Source organism: Mandrillus leucophaeus, unplaced genomic scaffold, assembly GCF_000951045.1.
Source record: "Mandrillus leucophaeus isolate KB7577 unplaced genomic scaffold, Mleu.le_1.0 Scaffold143, whole genome shotgun sequence".
Classification (NCBI taxonomy): domain Eukaryota; kingdom Metazoa; phylum Chordata; class Mammalia; order Primates; family Cercopithecidae; genus Mandrillus; species Mandrillus leucophaeus.
Genome location: NW_012101399.1, coordinates 4,297,743 through 4,316,511, shown reverse-complemented (window position 1 = coordinate 4,316,511; position 18,769 = coordinate 4,297,743). Strand labels below are relative to the sequence as shown.

The following is an 18,769-nucleotide window of genomic DNA, read 5'->3' as shown; positions in this document are numbered from 1 at the left end:
GCTACTTGTTATTGGTCTGTTCAGGGTATCTAATTCTTCCTGATTTAAGCTAGGAGGATTATATTTTTCCAGGAATTTACCCATCTCTTCTAGATTTTCTACTTTATGTGTGTAAAGATGTTCACAGTAGCCTTGAATGATCTTTTATATTTCAGTGGTGCCAGTTGTAGTATCTCCTGTTTCATTTCTTAGTGAGGTTAGATTTTCTCTCTTCTTTTTTTGGTTAATTTTGCTAATGGTCTATCAATTTTACCTTTTCTTTACTTTTCTTTCTTTCTTTTTTTTTTTTTTTTTTGAGACAGAGTTTCACACTTGTTGCCCAGGCTGGAGTGCAATGGCTCAATCTCAGCTCACTGCAACCTCTGCCTCTCCGGTTCAAGCGATTCTCCTGCCTCTGCCTCCTGAGTAGCTGGGATTACAGGCATGCACCACCACACCTGGCTAATTTTGTAGTTTTAGTAGAGATGGGGTCTCACAATGTTGGTCAGGCTGGTCTCGAACTCCCAACCTCAGGTGATCCACCTGCCTCTGCCCCCAAAGTGCTGGGATTACAGGCAAGAGCCACTACGCCCATTATTTATCTTTAAGAACCAGCTTTTTCTTTCATTTATCTTTTGTATTTTTTTGTTTCAATTTCATTTAGTTCTCTGATCTTGGTAATTTCCTTTCTTCTGCTGGATTTGGGTTTGGTTTGTTGTTGTCTCTCTAGTTTGTTGAGGTGTGAGTTTGTGCTCTTTCAGTGTTTTTGATGTTGGTGCTTAGGGCTATGAACTTTTCTCTTAGCATCATCTTTGCTGTATCCCAAGGTTTTGATAGGTTGTGTCATTACTGTCATTCAGTTCAAATAATTTTTAAATTTCCATCTTTGTTTTTGACCCACTGTCCATTCAGGAGCAAGTTATTTAATTTCCATATATTTGCATGGTTCTGAAGGTTCCTTTTGGAGTTGATTTCCAGTTTTATTCCACTGTGGTCTGAGAGAGTGCTTGATATAACTTCAGTTTTCTTAAATTGATTGAGGTTTTATGGCCTATCATATGGTCTATCTTGGAGAAAGTTCCATGCACTGTTGAATAGAATGTGTATTTTGCAGTTGTTGGATGAAGTGCTCTGTATATATCTGTTAAGTCCATTTGTTCCAAGGTATACTTTAAATCCATTGTTTCTTTGTTGACTTTCTGTCTCAGTGGCTGGTCCAGTGCTGTCAGTGGAGTATTGAAGTCCCCACTATTATTGTGTTGCTGCCTATCTCTAGGAGGATTATGGCTGTCTTGGCTGAGTCATGCAAGTTGTCCGAGAAGTGGGGAAAGTTGGCAGTCACAGGCCTCACCCAGCTCCCATGCAAACCGAAGGGCCAGTTTCCCTCCCACTGTGCCCCCCACAACAGCCCCTAGTCTTTTTCCAGGCAGAGAGCATAACAGTTTTGAAAACTTGCCCTGGGCGACCCACCTTCCAGCTTTAAAAGAAAAGTGCTTGGTTGCACACTGGATTTGTACCCTCCCCGAGTTCTGGCCAGGAGGCTTCTCAACCCATTCAAATTCTTTCACAGTTCAGCTAGAGATTTCCTTCTCCCTGTGGAGTTTCACCCCCTGCTCCTCTGGTCACCCTCCTGATGGATCTCTGTGGTGCCAGGCAGGAATGGCCTGCTAGGGCATGCAGCGAGCTCCCAGGTCCTTTCTGCAGCTTCCTCTACTACTGTACATCACTCGGCTCTCCAAATTGACTCAGCTCCAGGTAAAGTCAGAAATTTCTCCCACAAACAGACCTTCAGCCTCTCCAGTGGGGAGGTGTTTGGGAGAGGAGGGTCTCCCTTTCCCAATTCTGCAGTTGGGGCACTTACAGTATTTGGGTCCTGGGTCCTGCAGGATCAGTCCACTTCCTTCAGAGGGTCTGTGGGTCCTCTCGGGATTGCAGGTTTGTTCTTGCAGCCAATCTGGAGCTAAAATTCAAATGAGAGCTTCTGCAAACTGCTCTGTCGGAGCTGCAATCTAGTCCTGCTTCCCGTCTGCCAAGATCTCTTGCTTTTTTTTTTTTCATTATTCCATTTTTCTACTCCTACCAGCAATATTTAAAAGTGTCTGTTTCCCCATAGCCTCTCCAATAAGTACTATAGGAGTTTTGGATTTTGCCAATCAGATAGTTGAGGAATTCTATCAGTGTAATATTAATTTGCATTTTTATTGGTGAAGTTTAGCATCATCTCATTTTTTTAGTGGCTCTTTGTATTTCTTTTTTCTGTGAACTATTCGTGCATATTCTTTGCTTACTTATCTATAAAATTGGCCTTTTCATTCACTATTTCTAGAAGTTTTTATATAAGAATACATATAAGCACTCAGTTTGTGCTATGAATTGCAAATGTCTTTCCTATTTGTCATTTCTGTTTTGATTTTGCTAATGGGATATTTTTGACATACATAAATGTTTGGTTTATTTGTGTTTACATTTGACTATTATGCTATCCAGATTTTTTTTTTTTTTTTAATTTTAAGTTCCAGGATACATTTGCAGGATGTGCAGATTTGTTACATAGGTAAATGTGTGCTATGGTGGTTTACTTCACCTATCAACCCATCATCTAGGTGTTAAGCCTCGCATGCATTAGCTATTTATCCTGATGTTCTCCCTTTCCCCATCCCCCATGACAGGCCCCAGTGTGTGTTGTTCCCCTCCCTGTGTTCATGTGTTTTCATTGTTCAGCATCTATTTGTAAGCGAGAACATGCAGTGTTTGGTTTTCTGTTCCTGTGTTAGTTTGCTGAGGATAATGGGTTCCAGCTCCAACCATGTCCCTGCAAAGGACATGATCTAGTTCCTTTTTATGGCTGCATAGTATTCCATAGTGTATATGTACCACATTTTCTTTATCCAGGCTATTATTGATGGGCATTTGGGTTGATCCCATGTCTTTGCTATTGCTGCAATGAACAAACTAAGCAACTATCCAGACTTGATTTATAGTTAGAAAGGTCTTGGCCAGGCCAGGCACAGTGGCTCACACCTATAATCCCAGCACTTTGAGAGGCCAAGGTGGGCAGTTCACTTGAGGCCAGGAGTTCAAGACCAGCCTGGCCAACATGGTGAAAACCTGTCTCTACTAAAAATATAAAAAATAAGACAGACATGGTGGCAGGCGCCTGTAATCTCAGCTACTTGGGAGGCTGAGGCACACGAATTGCTTGAACCTGGGAGGCGGAGGTTGCAGTGAGCTGGGATTGCACCACTGCACTCCAGAGTGAGACTCTGTCTCAATTTTAAAAAGAGAGAGAGAGAGAGAGAGAGAGGTCTTGGCCTGGCTCCATGGCCCACTCCTCTAATTCCAGTGCTTTGAGAGGCTAAATTGGGAGGATTGCTTGAGGCCAGTAGTTTGAGACCTGGGCAACAGAATGAGACTCCATCACTACAAAAAATTTAAAAATATTTTTAATTTAAGAAAGAAAGGTCTTCCCATGATTCTAACAAAGATCACCTATGTTGTTTTCTAATACTTTTAACATTTCATTTTTTTACATTCAAATCATTGCTCCATTTGGACCTATTTCTGTATCCCCATAACATAGCGTGAGTACAGAACTGGCTTTCTTTTCTTTCAACTTGCCACTCCATTTTCCCAATGCTATTTATTTATTTAAAAGTCCATCGTAACTTTGATTTGGCATTCAGTCTTCATTGTGCACTAAATCCCCATATGCATTTAAGTCTTTCTCTGGACTTTTTCTACTCTGTTTCATTAGTCTGTCTTTTCATAAGCCAATCCCACACACTTAACTATTGATGCATTACAGTATGTTTAAACCCCTAAAAAGAATAGTAATTTTATTGCTTTTTAAAATCAGAATTTCATAGGCTATGTTTTGTTCACTTTTTCCCCCATAAGAATTTTATAATTGATTTGTCTAGTTCCAGGAAAGAAAATCTGTATTTTTTGTTATTATTGTTCCTTAGTAACTTATAAATGTAATACAACTGCTTTATGATAATGAGTCTTTCTGTCAAAGAACACAGTCTACATTTGTCTAAGTTAACTTTTATATCCTTTTTATTAGAAAGTTTCTCCTTTAGGTTCTGAATATTTCTTAAATAATTCTTAATACTCTGTCATTTGTTGTTATTGATATGAGATTTACTCGCCCATTATTTCTTTTCTTTTTTTTTTTTTTTTTTTTTTTTGAGACGGAGTCTCGCTCTGTAGCCCAGGCTGGAGTGCAGTGGTGCTATCTCCGCTTACTGCAAGCTCCGCTTCCCGGGTTCACGCCATTCTCCTGCCTCAGCCTCCCAAGTAGCTGGGACTACAGGCGCCTACCATGACGCCCAGCTAAGTTTTCGTATTTTTGGTAGAGATGAGGTTTCACCGTGTTAGCTAGGATGGTCTTAATCTCCTGACCTCATGATCTGCCCACCTCGGCCTCCCAAAATGCTGGGATTACAGGCGTGAGCCACCGTGCCTGGCCACTTGCCCATTATTTCTAAGTCATTGTTTACATATATGAAGACTATTAATCTATGTGTATTAATAATTTTATATCCTGCTACTTTGCTGAATTTTCTTATAATCATTTTCATTTGGTATCTGTTGGATTTTTCAGGTGTACAATCATACCATCTGAAAATATAGAAATATTTTTTTCCCCCAATTTTTATACCTCTAATTTTCTGTGGTATTGGAGGTATAGGCAATCAATTAGACAATGTTAACTAGTAGTGGTGATTTTGGGCATCTTTGTCTAGTTTCAGACTTTAGGAAGAATATCTTCAGTGTTTCTCCACTAGGAAATCAGCTAGCCTTAAAGTTAAGATAAAATATGTATAATAGTATAAAGTTTTCATCAATTCTTATTTTGAGTGCTTTTTAAAAAATCAAGAGTAGTTTTGATTTTTATTAAATTCCTTTTAGCAACTATAAATATAAACAATTTTCCACCATAAATTTATTAATATGGTAAATTACATTAATATATTTTGTATTATTGAGTTATTCTTGCATTCTTACACAAGCATTGAGAAGGAATCTCACTTGATCATGGTATATTACTCTCTTAATGTGCTAATTTGTTAATATTTTATTAAGTCTTCTGAATTGATATTCATAACTAAAGTTGATAATTCTTTTTTGCAATCTATTAGGCTTTAGTATCATCAGTGTTATAACTTATAGTCTGGAATTTTTCATTTTTCTAAAATGTGGAACAATTCAAATAGCATTGCCTACTCTCTAAAGATTCCTCTATGAGATGAAATGGGTACATTTTGGAGTTGAGGAGATATTTGCAACATATGTAAGCAATAATTAAGCTATTTTGCAACCTCTTCTTTAGGATTTCCCTCAATTTCAACACAAAATTTCAGTATTATCTTACAGCATTTAACCTTGATATTTTTGATTATGCTTATGCTTCTATAATATATTAATTTCTATAGTAATTGACCCCTGTGGAATTTCTAAGTCTGCTGGGGTGAGTTTTGAATGATTTAGTTTTCCTGGAAAAATCATTTGTTTCATCTTCCAGGTTTTCAAGTTTATTTGCACAGAGTTGTGCAAAGCAGCTTCATAATCCCTTTTGTTTCTGTTACTCTTTTCATTTCTTATTTTTTTTAACCATTTGCTGTATTTTAGTTTGGAAAGTGAATTCATATGTCTTATTTTTAGTGTATTTCTGTTTCTCCTTGTATATTCTATAGATTTGACTTCATGCAAGTAATTGCTAAGTTGTTTGGTACACAGATATTCATAACTTATCTTCCTTGTGAATTCTCATACTTAGCATTTTTTAAAAGTCTTTATAAATTGCTTTTGGGGTGAGTCCTATATTTACTGATTAAAATCACTGCCTGTGCTTTCTTTTAGTTCATATTTGCTCATAGTGTTATCTTAATGGAATTGTATTGTCTTAGAAGTGTCTCTTGTATACAACACAGGGCTACATCTTGCTTTATGATAGAAGTATATGACTTACTGCATGCACACAAACCCCAAAATTCACATCTAACTATGTTTCACTGACCAAAGCAAGTTACCTGGCAGTCTAGATTCAAAGAGTAGAAATAAACTTCACTCTTAGGGAGAAGTTACGCAATATTGTGGCCATTTGGGTAGGGACCAGATCTACTCCAGGCTGTGAGGTGGACTGCCTATGTAAGAGCTAACTGGGGAGTATAGAAGAGATCTGTGTCTGGAGGCAGGTCTCCTACTTGAATAAAATGTGCAGTAGGGAGACACTTCCCCTGCTTTTCTAAGGCTTTCTTAAGAAAGCACTGGAAGAGAAAGCCAGCATTTGAACTTGTGCTCCTCAGAGTACATTGATGGCTATTCAGTGTGATTGTGCAGACAGGAGTCTGGAAAGTTAATAACTTCAATTTTTTTAATGAAGTAGGAAGTAAGAATGGGGAGAAAGAGTAGCTTGAACAACGAGGAGCTTTAGAATGGTCATTGGAATACTAAGGTTGAAATTAACCTAAGGTGGATAGATTAAAAATACTTTTCTCTGTGGTAGCAACAAGCTATAAAAGAGGAAAAAATTTTAAAGGACCTCCTGAAAAATAATAAAATGATACATAAGGACATTAAATAATAAATTTTTAGGTATATTTATTATCATAAAAACATGAATGCCCCCCCAAATTAAGTAAATGTAATACAATTCTAATTTAAATTTGCATAGGGTTTTGGGGAATTAGATAAAGTGATCTTAAAGGCTATATGGAATAATTAATGTAAAAAGGAAAACTGGTGAGGAGTGACCTGCCTCACCAGATTAGAGCATATGATGACCTCCTTATTGACCTTGGTTTTGGCTTAAAAAAAGATAAGTCAGGAGAATAGAATAGAGGGCTCAGAAATAGACCCAGTACATGTGGATATTTGATATTTAATAAAAATGGTATTTCAGTTAAAAGGAGAAAAGATGGGTTATTTTAAAAATGGTGCTGATCCAACATCCTGTTAATCTGGAAAAAAGTATTAATATATTGAGATAAGTTCCAGATTGATTAAAGAAAACAAAAAAGAAATAATAGATTTTATATACATACAAACATCCTTCAAGTTGTTGATTAACCAAGATAGGACCTAGAAGTTATAAAGGATAAGACACACATAATTTCAAAATCTGTGTGACAGATGATTAAATTTAAATCAAAAGAAAATGAGTGCTATGCTTTAATGAAAAATTTTAAAAAGGGAATGATAAATTAGGGGAAATTATTTATTTGAAACACATGATAGAGAAGATTTGGACTATACAAAAGTGCTTACAAATGGATAAAACATAAATAACCAAAAAGAAACAACGGGCAAAAGAGATTTGCAGAAAAGAGAATCCAAATGGCCAATAAACATGAAACCACGCTCAACCTTGCTGGGAGTAAGGGGCATGCAAATAAAATAACAACAATATATAATGTCATAGCCATTAGTCTAGCAAAAATCAACAGTGAAAATTGCTGCTGAAAAAGAAGAGTACTCTCATATATGTGGAAATGTTCATTGTTTCAGTCTTTCAAAAATGTAATCTGGTATTATCCATTGTAATTAAAAATACATTTACCTATCCCATCATAGGAATCTATCCCATGGAAATAAAATCACTACTAGGTAAGGTATGCACCCAGTTACGTTTATTGCATCATTGTTTGTACTAATGGAAGACTGGAGACAGAGTGAGTGCCCCTCAGTAGACAAATGGCTCAATATACTGTATTATGGCACACTCATATCATTAGTATCATACAGCCATTAAAAGAAATCAATTTAGTTCTTATTAAGGACTTCCCCTGAGCTAGGCCCTCTTTTGATCCTCACCACAACCTTATGTGGTAGGTGGTAATAGTTTTACCAGATAGGAAACTAAAGCAGAGAGTTTTTGAAAACGTACCCAAGGCCTCACAGAACTACATTCAAAATCTCTCCATTTTCTCTTTATGCCAGTTGAAAATAAGATCACATTATTATGAAACAAATGACTCCCTAAACTTGTACACACACACACACGCGCGCACACACACACACATCACAGGATGCTATATGTCTAGAGTAGGTTTGTACTCCAGAAAAGAAGGTTAAATATTAGGTTTTTAACATTTTTACTTTTGGAAGAACTACATTTACTCTTCATGGTAAAAAAAAAAATGACGGATATAATTTCTTAAAGCTTTGTATAAAGGAATGACCACTTTTCATGATTATCTGATGGGGATGGATTCTATATAATTTTTATTTTTACCTTTGTTTTTAATTACTTAATTGTATTTTTTTAAATGAGCATAGATAATTGAGGGAAGGGGAGACTATATCCATTGTGGGAAAAATTTATATTAATGGGGACATAATAATGATAATTTTATAAGTTCGCCTCAAGACTATGTCTCCCATGTCTCTAGAACTTAAAACAAATTAATGCTGACAAGAAAAGGTTTAGTTATTACATATAAGGCTTAAAATGAAATGCTCCAAACAGGTCTTGAAAGCAGGGTTTCTTAGCAGAAGTAAAATTTAATCTACATTTTAGTGTATGCAGACCTCTCAAACAAGCAGTTTCCTTTAAAAAATTGGTGATGTATTTCTCACATTAACAAATATGAAGTAAATTTAACAGTGTGTTTCACCTATTGAATAGGAAATGGTAAGAATTTGTATATAGAGTCTATGTAAATATTTATATACTTTAAATGTATTTTGCCATAAACAAACTGTATTTACATTACTTTTAATGATATTGATTACATTGTAAATTTCTGAGGGGATTCATAGTATCGTGTTATCATTTAAGATATTTTTTTCTTTTTTGATTCTGTTCTCCCTGGCTATCATCACCTTGGCATTATGCAGACCCTGTTGGGGAGAGAAATAGTGGACCCAGGTCCCAAAGTTCTCTGTGAATGGCAAAGCATGTGTAAGAGGCAGATCTAAAAGTTATGAGGCAGAGCAGATATGATCACAGGGCAGAAGCCTCACAGAAGCAGGGGAAACATCCCTGTTTGGAGTCAGGAGTGGTCAGGAGAATTTCTGTTGCTATCCATTTTGGAGAGAAGGCTGCAGGAGAAGGGCTATCCTCAGGGGAGGCCCAGGATTCCTGTAGAGCCTGGAGATGAAGAGACTTCTAAGACAAGATGAGGATGTAGGAAGTTGATTAGCAAGGGATTAGGATTCCAAAGGCTGCAGTGCAAGGGGCTGTGATGCAGGATAATAGTGGGAGTTACCGAAGCTGAGAAAATAGAGAAGAGTGTAGGGCACTAGACGAGGTAGGAGGTCTGAGCTGGGATTAGGCACTTGCCTTTCTCCCTGTAAAGGAAAGTTATGATTACCAGCAACTGGCCTCCACCCAACTGTGTACAAATGATATTGGTGCCATAACTGCCTAAGGGTCCCAGGCACTTGGACCTGCCTCCAGTATTTGTTATATGGGCACGGTGACAGCGGTGGAGTGGAAGGGCAAAGTCTCCCAGGAGGCTCACTAGAGTTCTGGGTTGATGAGTACTGTTGTGCTGAGCCTTTGTATTCTCACTGTCTATGTAATCACTTACAATGATTATTTCGTGAATATAAAACATCTACTCTCTACTTACAAGTGAAACTCTTTAGACTCAATTTCTGGGGATTTTTGGTTTTCTTCCCTGAATTCAGGACGTGCCCTACTTCAACTTGGGATGCGGACTGCTAGAGTGTCGTGGTTCTGTCATACTTGGCTGTGAGTGAAACTCATTTCTTTGAGCTCCCTTTGTTTTGTGAAGCTCAGTGTTCCAAGTTCTCTCGTCCCTAAGGTCCTTGGCTGATGACTGCTTCGTAACCACATTCTTCTAGCCAACATGATGTAAACCAACAAAGCTTGCCAGTAACTCTGTGATCTCTGAGAGATCACTTTAAGAAAAAAGGCTAAATTCATTGACTCATAAAACCAGTCTTTTGGCATACATGGAAGCCAATGAAGAAAGTATGTGAAAAGACAAGTTGCAACAATCTGTTCTTAAGAGCCATTGTTGGCCCCTTCTAAATGTCTGTTCTTTTAACTTCTGAAACTGCTGTCTTTGTATCTGAAAACATTAAGCTATTATGAACTAGAATTTGCCAATGCCAAATTGAAAGCAATTTTATGAGTTTAAAATGTCATTGCCAATAAAACATCATCAAATACTTTCTTTTCGTATTTCAGTGTAGAGTTGAAACATTTCTTTAGATCCAGGCAGGGGAAGTTCATTTTTGAAGACATAAGTTATGAGAATTTAAAAGGGACAATGAGGACTTAGTTGAGGTTTTCATGGATCTAGTTTTGATGTGACTTTCAATCTTAGGTGATTTTGATCTTTTCTTTCTATTTCTTAAGTTGCTTTGCAAACAGCTACATATTTAATGGTCTCAGAGTTCGTAAATAACATGGTCATTTATGGGCTGCTATTTGACATTGTTCTAATATCCCCAAACTCTGCTCCTATCTGATTTTCCTACCTGTCTGGTTGGCACTAGGCTTAGAATAAGATTTTTTTTTAACCGTGGTCATAGTAATATTCGTCCATGTTTCTCTTTAGTGATCCCTATATCAAAATGCCAAACCCAAATATTAGTCTCTTGGCCTTTTGTTTATAGTTCTTATGAAAATTGCATAGCTTATCTGTGCTAAAATGGTAGACTTTAAAATTTATTTTCTCCCATGAGGTTTATAAAACATGACTAAATGAAACTCATGGAATGGGAAACAAATGGGAATATTGGGATATACTTCTTTCCCATTTAATGAAAGTATGACTAGACTTTTGACCTACACTGATTCCGGAAAGTGATGTTAAGGCAAAATGTTTTAGGTAATTAACTCTCTTTCTTCATTTGTGATTTTTTTTAAAAAAAGAAGAAACTTTGAAAAATTAAAGACAGATACTAAATATTAACTATAAACGGATTTCAGTATGAGGGATAATAAATGTTTGAAAGATTCCAAGACAGATAAAGTATAAGAATTGCATGGATAAGTAACTTTTAATTCATAATATGACAGTGACATTTTCTTATTTACATTTCCATGAAAGTCTAGTCATACTTGCTTTAAATGAAATCTAATTGAGTACTTACAGATGAAGAACACTAAATGTAACTTTATATTTGGTCTTAGATGATTCATTAGAAAATCCTTGATTTATAGATAAGCAAACTGTCTCTAAGAGACTGGAACATTTTTTAAAGCTCCCCAATATTTTAGGGCCAAAACCAGGGTTTCAACTCAGTTCTCTGGATTATTAGATATCATTAAATTAAACTTTTTAAAATAAAATATACATAGTGGAAAGAGAATTCCATGAATTGCAGTAAGTTCTTTGTGCTGGTGCTTGAAGAAAGACCTCATGCTAGGAAATTCTTGCCTTCAGAAATTACCAATATGTCACTTCCTACAGTGACATATTAATTTGTCACTTTATTTGCCTTAATCAGTCCTACATGGATGGTCCAGTAGGCCTGAACTCAGAATGTAGTTTATACCAGCTTTTAAAAGGCATTTCTTTACCCTATCAAGTAGCATACCTATTCATAGGCATCTAAAATCATACCAAATTTATTTTCCATAAGCAACACATCCCAGCTTCTCAGGCCCACATTCTAAACAAGTAGCAAGTAAGTAGACTCGAGGTATAACCATTCCATTATTTACTATTGTAATGTCATCTTATAGAGAGATCTCTTAGACTCAACATAAAATATCCTTATTTTTATTTTTGTTGACCTTTCATCAGCCTTTGACTCCTGGCTTAGAAATCAGTTATAAGACAAAATGCAGTAGCTCAGTATTGATCCCCCATTACAGATGCTTATGCAGAAGCAGGAACTGAGCAGTGGAAGTATTCTCTTATTGGATAAGAAAATATTTGCCAGTTCATTAAAATAGGAATGTGTTCTGGACTTACTTTTGGATAAACAAGTTGCATTCACTTTTTTCCCTCTCAGCCACCAAAAAGCAAAGACCCATATTCAGATGATATGAGTTTATTATCTGGAACTAGGAGCGACTTAGAGACTACTGGTTCTATTCTCTAATCACTGCCAGAAAGAAGAAAATGGCTTCAGATCAACTATCCTAAAGTCAAGGTGTTTATTTTTGGTAGACATTTCACCTAGTTTATAATTGACATCTCTATTAATCAAGTTTCCTCAAAGTAATTATGACCTAGGATGCTCCTTTCTGGTGCAAAGGGCATGACATTTAAATCCAGAGAATACCTCTGGATTAAGATGATTATGTGAGCAAATGTGTTTTCTTCTCATAATTTTACCCTTACCTTCTTTATGACTAGTAGAGTAGAAGATTCATAAGCAAGATTAATTAGGATAGCTTAAAGGAAATAGAGAAGTTATTGTCTTGTAAATATGAGTAATTTTAAAATTCTAATACAGTAATATTTTAAATTGCTTATACACATATTGATTTTATCACTTTCTGTTTAAGCAGAATATTCTTCTCCCCAACCACTCTCGGTAATAGTAGTCTAAGTTGGGGAAAAACAGAGTTAAAATCTTTTGAAGGAAAACAAGGCCCAAAATAATGTTGAATATGTACAGAAGAGAAGCTTGTAATTAAAAGTCAATGAAAAGAAGCTTTGGGGAAAAAGTAGAATTGCTAATAGTGCCACAAAAACAATACCGTGCTTCTCACAAAAGAGAGAAGCAAATCCTACTGTAATCTCTGCTACTACATTTATGACTATTGAGGTACGGCAATAAGAATTTATTTCTTTTGTGTTCTCCATAAGTAAAACTGAAATGATAATATTCCCATATTTACTTAATAAAATACCAGGAAAATAGTAAGCTGCTTATTTAAGAGCCTTATTTAAGGTTTAACAATAATAAATACAATTCTAATTTAAGCTCTGATGGACATATCAGAGGATTCCTTTGGAGTTTTCTTATTTAAGACATTGAGCACATGGAAGCAATTTTTTTAGGAGATATTTTAACAAGAATATTTCTTGCCTGGAAAAAAATGAAGGTAAATTTATAGCTGAGAAATTATATATTTGTCTAGATATTTGAGAGTAAATCTATTTTTCATATTCTACCCAAAATAAAAGAACAAAAGTTCTTATATAAGCAAATACTGTTAAAAAGCAAGTGGAGTGCATTATATTAAATATGCATAAGCCTGTTTCAGGGTTGACCTCGCCAGATTATTAGATCATCTTGATGTAAACATTATGCAACCAATGTGTTTCTTGATTTTATAGTCGTAGAAATTAGATTTTTATTAGATCATCCAGGAGATATCAAGTCCTATAAAATGGAGTCTTGCCCTGTGATTTACAAATCTGAGATCTTAGCCTGAAATTCATAGTACTTCCTAATATATTTACAACTTCCTTTAGTTTTCATCTATTTAACAGACATATCTTGAGTTCCCACTGATTACCAGGCACTCAACTAGGAACTGGGAATACTTAAAATACATCATTTCTGCCATTTGAGTGAGGATACTAAATACAATTTATTATAATTATTTATTGTTATTGATACATACATAAAATGTAGTAGGAAGATAGGGGAAAGATCTAAATCAATGACTTAGTATAACTAGGCCCTTTACTACTAGCTGAATGACTCATTTCCCCATTTTCCAGAAAGAATATGCATGAATTTTAACCAATAACATTATACTAAGTTCCATGTACTCATATGTTTGCATTGTATAAGTTTTTAAACCAGTGATTTTAGGATTCAGATTGCATCTATTAAATCTTTTTCAGCCTTCACTTAGAAAGGGAACATGAGAAGCACTGAAAAGCAAGGCACTGTGATCTATACAGAAACCATATATTGGGCTCACAGCTACTGAATGAGACTGACTGGTGGAGACAGTTTAGTGAACCTGGTAACTTCAGGGGTTTTTTTCTTACTTTTAACTGTGAGACAGAATAGGTTAATTGGTGATTTATAGTGAAAAAATTCATTTAAAAATTGTTTTGTCTCCTTACAAGATATCTATTTGAAAAAGTTAGTCCTGCAATTCAATAGGAAGAAAAGGCTTTATTATAGTGTGATAAAAGTATGTCTCTTAAAAATAAAGGCAAATCGGTCAGATGTATTGGCTTATGCCTGTTATCCCAGCACTTTGAGAAGCTGAGGCGGGCAGATCACTTGAGCTCAGAAATTTGAGAGCAACCTGGAAACATGGTGAAACCCTGTCTCTATTAAAAATACAAAAAACTAGCTGTGCATGTTGGCACTATGGTCCCAGCTACTGGGGTGGCTGAGGTGGGAGGATTGCTTGAGCCATGGGGTGGAGGTTGCAGTGAACCATGATTGCATCACTGTACTGCAGCCTGGGCAACAGAGCCAGACTCTGTCTCAATTAATTAATTAATGGCAAATAAAATTTATTTGTGATTTATTTAGAATATTGGTACTTGAAAATAAATTTTTTCAGTGATTCAATCTACCACAAATGTTTAATAATTCTTCAGTTAAGAATTATTCAGCCATTTTCAAATATATTTAATCAGGTATTTTAGAGGAATGCTATTAGTTCTCAGATGGGCAGATTTTTGGAATATACAAAGTATGGAAAAACTTTCATAGGATAAAAAAGAATAAAAATAAAACTTACATTCCTTGAGTGCACAATATTTGCCAGATATTCTAATGTTAGCAGGCATTTCCAGTTTGGGAACTATTATAAACACAGATGTTATGGATAGTCTTATCTCTCAGAGTACATGTGCACGATTTTTGTTGGTTATACATCTAAAAATTATCATTTCTAAGTCATATCATAGGTATGTGTTAGCTTTAGGTGATAATACTAAGCATTTCCCAACGTGGTTGCCCCAAGTTTTCCTCTCATTTATGGTATAAAAGAATTCCAGAAGCATTTATTTCATCTTATAAGAACCAGAACCCTGATTATATTATTAGCATTAGAATTAAATTTAAAAAGTTAAGCCAAATAGAGACCAGGCCTGGTGGCTCACACCTGTAATCCCAGCACTTTAGGAGGCTGAGGCAGCTGGATCACTTGAGGTCAGGAGTTTGAGACCAGCCTGGCAAGCATGGTGAAACTCCATCTCTACTAAAAATACAAACATTGGCTGGGCATGGTGGTGGGCGCCTCTACTCTCAGCTACTTGGGAGGCTGAGCCAGGAGGATCACTTAAATCTGGAAGGCAGAGGTTGCAGTGAGCTGAGATCCTGCCACTGTACTCCAGCCTAGACAACAGAACAAGACTCAATCTCAAAAACAATACAAAATGAAACAAAACAAAAACTAAAACCAAGTAGAATTTCAAGAAATGAAAAAAAAAATAACAGTAACAAAAATTAACCCAAAGCATGACCTAAGTTGAGAATTAGACATAGCTGAAGACAATTTATAGAACTTTCAACTTACAGAAATTATTCAATATGCAGCACAAAGATATAAAGATGGAAAATATGAGCAGTTAAGAGACATTGAAGGTAGAATGGGAAGGTCCAACATATGTCAGAGAGAAGTTCCAGGAGGAGAGAATGGGGGGGAGGCAATAGTCAAAGAGATAATAGCTGAACAGTATTTATGTTAGATGATAGACATTAATCCTCAGATTTAAGGAACTCAGCAGATTCCAAACAGAATAATTAAACACCCATACCTACACATAAAATTTTAGAGCACCAAATATAAGAAAGAATATTAAAGAAACTATAAAGATTACCTACAAAGGAATTGAAGGAAAGGAATAATATCTTCAAAGAGCCAAGGGAACATTCCTATTGGTCTAGGCTTGAAAAGCCAGCTAAAATATTTCAGAAGGAATGTCAAAGAAGGTTGTGTTTAGAAAAAGAGTGAGTTTACCACTTAGATCTTGACAGAAAGATTACTGAAGAATGTACTAACTGCAGAAGAAACTTAAATCTAGAACAAAGGAATATTATATAAGAAGCACTGGTGAACAAAGAAATTAATATTATAAGTGAAAAAGAGAAACATGCAAAGTAGTTATTTAAATAAAATATGAGAGAATAAAATGAGCAATGTAATGCTGATAGACTTTAAAACTTAGGGAAAATGGGAAATCATCTGGAAAAATACAGATTTCCAAAATTGACCCAGCATGTGTGAAACTTGAAAATGTGAAGGAATAAAAAAAAAAAAAATCCACTTTTTTTTTTTTTTTGCTGAGGTCTGCTACACTTTTGCAAAACAGATTGTTCCTATCTTATATAACCTGTTCCAAAGACTAAAATAAATGAAGTGCTTTCCAACTCATTTTACAAAACCATTATAACATTAATACCAATACAGGAGAACTGTTTAGAAACTATAGGCTGATATCACTGATGAACATAATACAAAAATAAGAAAATACATATGCAAACCAAATCCTGCAATGTATTAAAAAGAATTACAACCAAGTTTGGTTTATTCTAGAAATGAATAAATGATTTAGCATTTGAAAATCTATATAAGTTATCACATTAACAGATCAAAGTAGAGAAACCATTTGCTTATCTCTACAGATGGAAAAAATTATTTAAAAATCACCCATTCATAAAAAATATCTTAGGAAAGTAGGAATAGAATGGGACTTCCTTAATCTGATTTTCTTAACTGCCAAATCCTACAACAAACATTGTAGTAAAACATGGAAATATTCCCTTTAAAAGCAGGAACAAAAATAATTCTGCCATTGCTACTACTATGCAATTATAGCCAGCAAAAAAAGAAAAGAAAAGAAAAATGAATGACATCAGGGCTAGAAAGGAAAGACCAATTATTTATTTGATGGAACATTGTCTACATCGAAAATTTTTTAATTACAGATGATGTATTAGAATTATTGAAAGTTCAGCAAGTTTGGATACCATCCAAAATATAAGAAAAATATAGGGTATTAGTTTGTTTTTCATGCTGCTGATAAAGACATATGCAAGACAGGGCAATTTACAAAAGAAACAGGTTTATTGGACTTACAGTTCCATGTGACTGGGAAGGCCTCACAATCATAGCGGAAGGTGAAAGGCACATCTCACATGGTGGCAGACAAGAAGAGAAAAGAGAGCTTGTGTAGGGAAACTCCCCTTTTAAAAACCATCAGTACTCATGAGATGTATCACGAGAACAGCACAGGAAAGACCTTTCCCCATGTTTCAATTACCTCCCACTGGGTCCCTTCCACAACACATGGGAATTCAAGGTGAAATTTGGGTAGAGACACAGCTAAACCACATCATTCTGCCCCTGGCCCCTCCAAAATCTCATGTTCTCACATTTCAAAACCAATCATGACTTCCCAGCAGTCCCCCAGAGTCTTAACTCATTTCAGCATTAATTCAAAAGTCTACAGTCAATAGTCTCATCTGAGACAAGGCAAGTCCCTTCTGCCTCTGAGCCTGTAAAATAAAAAACAAGTTAGTTACTTCCTAGACACAATGAGGGTAAAGGCATTGGGTAAATACAGCTGTTCCAAATGGGAAAAGTTAGCTGAAACAAAGGGGCTACCGACCCCATGCAAGTCCAAAATCCAGCAGGGCAGTCAAATCTTAAAGCTCCAAAATGAACTCCTCTGACTCCATGTCTCACATCCAGGACATGCTAATGCAAAAAGTGAGTTCCCATGGTCTTAGGCAGCTCTGCCTCTGTGGCTTTGCAGGGTACAGCCTCCCTCCCAGCTGCTTTCATGGGCTGGCATTGAGTGTATGCAGCTTTTCCAGGTACATGGTGCAAGCTGTCAGCAGATCTACTATTATGGTGTCTGGAGGACGGTGGTCCTCTTCTCACAGCTCCACCAGGTGGTGCCCCAGTAGGGACTCTGTGTGAGGCCTGCAACCCCACATTTCCCTTCCACACTTCCCTAGCAGAGGTTCTCCATGAGGGCCCTGCCCCTGCAGCAAACTTCTGCCTGGACATCCAGGTGTTTCCATACATCTTCTGAAATCTAGGTGGAGGTTCTTAAACCTCAATTCTTAACTTCTTTGCACCCACAGGCTCAACACCATGTGGAAGCTGCCAAGGCTTGGGGCTTCCACCCTCTGAAGCAACAGCCCCAGCTATACCTTAGCCCCTTTTAGTCATGGCTGCAGTGGCTGGAATGCAGGGAACCAAGTTCCTGGACCACACACAGCATGGGTAGCCTGGGCCTGCCCCACAAAACTATGTTTTCCTCCTAGGCCTCTGGGCCTGTGATGGGAGGGTCTGTCGTGAAGACCTCTGACATGTCCTGGAGACATCCCACCCCCACCCCTCCACTGCCCTCCCCACCCTGTTGTCTTGGGGATTATCATTTGGCTCCTCATTACTTATACAAATTTCTGCAGCTGGCTTGAATTTCTCCTCAGAAAATGGAATTCTCTTTTCTATGGCATTATCAGGCTGCAAATTTTCTGAACTTTTATGCTCTGCTTCCCTCATAAAACTGAATGCTTTTAACAGTACCCAAGTCACATCTTGAATGCTTTGCTGCTTAGAAATTTCTTCCACCAGGTATCCTAAATCATCTCTTTCAAGTTCAAAGTTCCACAGATCTCTAGGGCAGGGGCAAAATGTCACCAGTCTCTTTGCTAAAACCTAACAAGAGTCACTTTTGCTCCAGTTCCCAACAAGTTCTTCATCTCCATCTGAGACCACTTCAGCCTGGATTTCATTGTCCGTATCATTATCAGGATTTTTGGTCAAAGCCATTCAACAAGTCTAGGAGTTCCAAACTTTCCCACATTTTCCTGTCTTCTTCTGAGCCCTCCAAACTGTTCCAAACTCTGCCTGTTACTCAGTTCCAAAGTTGCTTCCACATTTTCAGGTATCTTTTCAGCAGTGCCCTACTCTACT

At 36.5% G+C, this 18,769-nt stretch overlaps 1 protein-coding gene across 4 annotated transcripts in view; it reads left to right on the top strand.

Moving 5' to 3' along the window:
- LOC105535223 (chromosome unknown open reading frame, human C2orf88) overlaps positions 1–18,769 on the top strand; it is a 127,885-nt gene that overhangs the window by 77,483 nt on the left and 31,633 nt on the right. For 2 of the 4 annotated variants that reach the window (XM_011974231.1, XM_011974232.1), the window contains one exon: positions 13,716–13,840. The exons of the other annotated variants lie outside the window; for them this stretch is intronic. The gene's annotated coding sequence lies outside the window, so the exon portion shown is untranslated. The remainder of the gene's footprint in view (positions 1–13,715; positions 13,841–18,769) is intronic. 4 annotated transcript variants of the gene reach the window in all.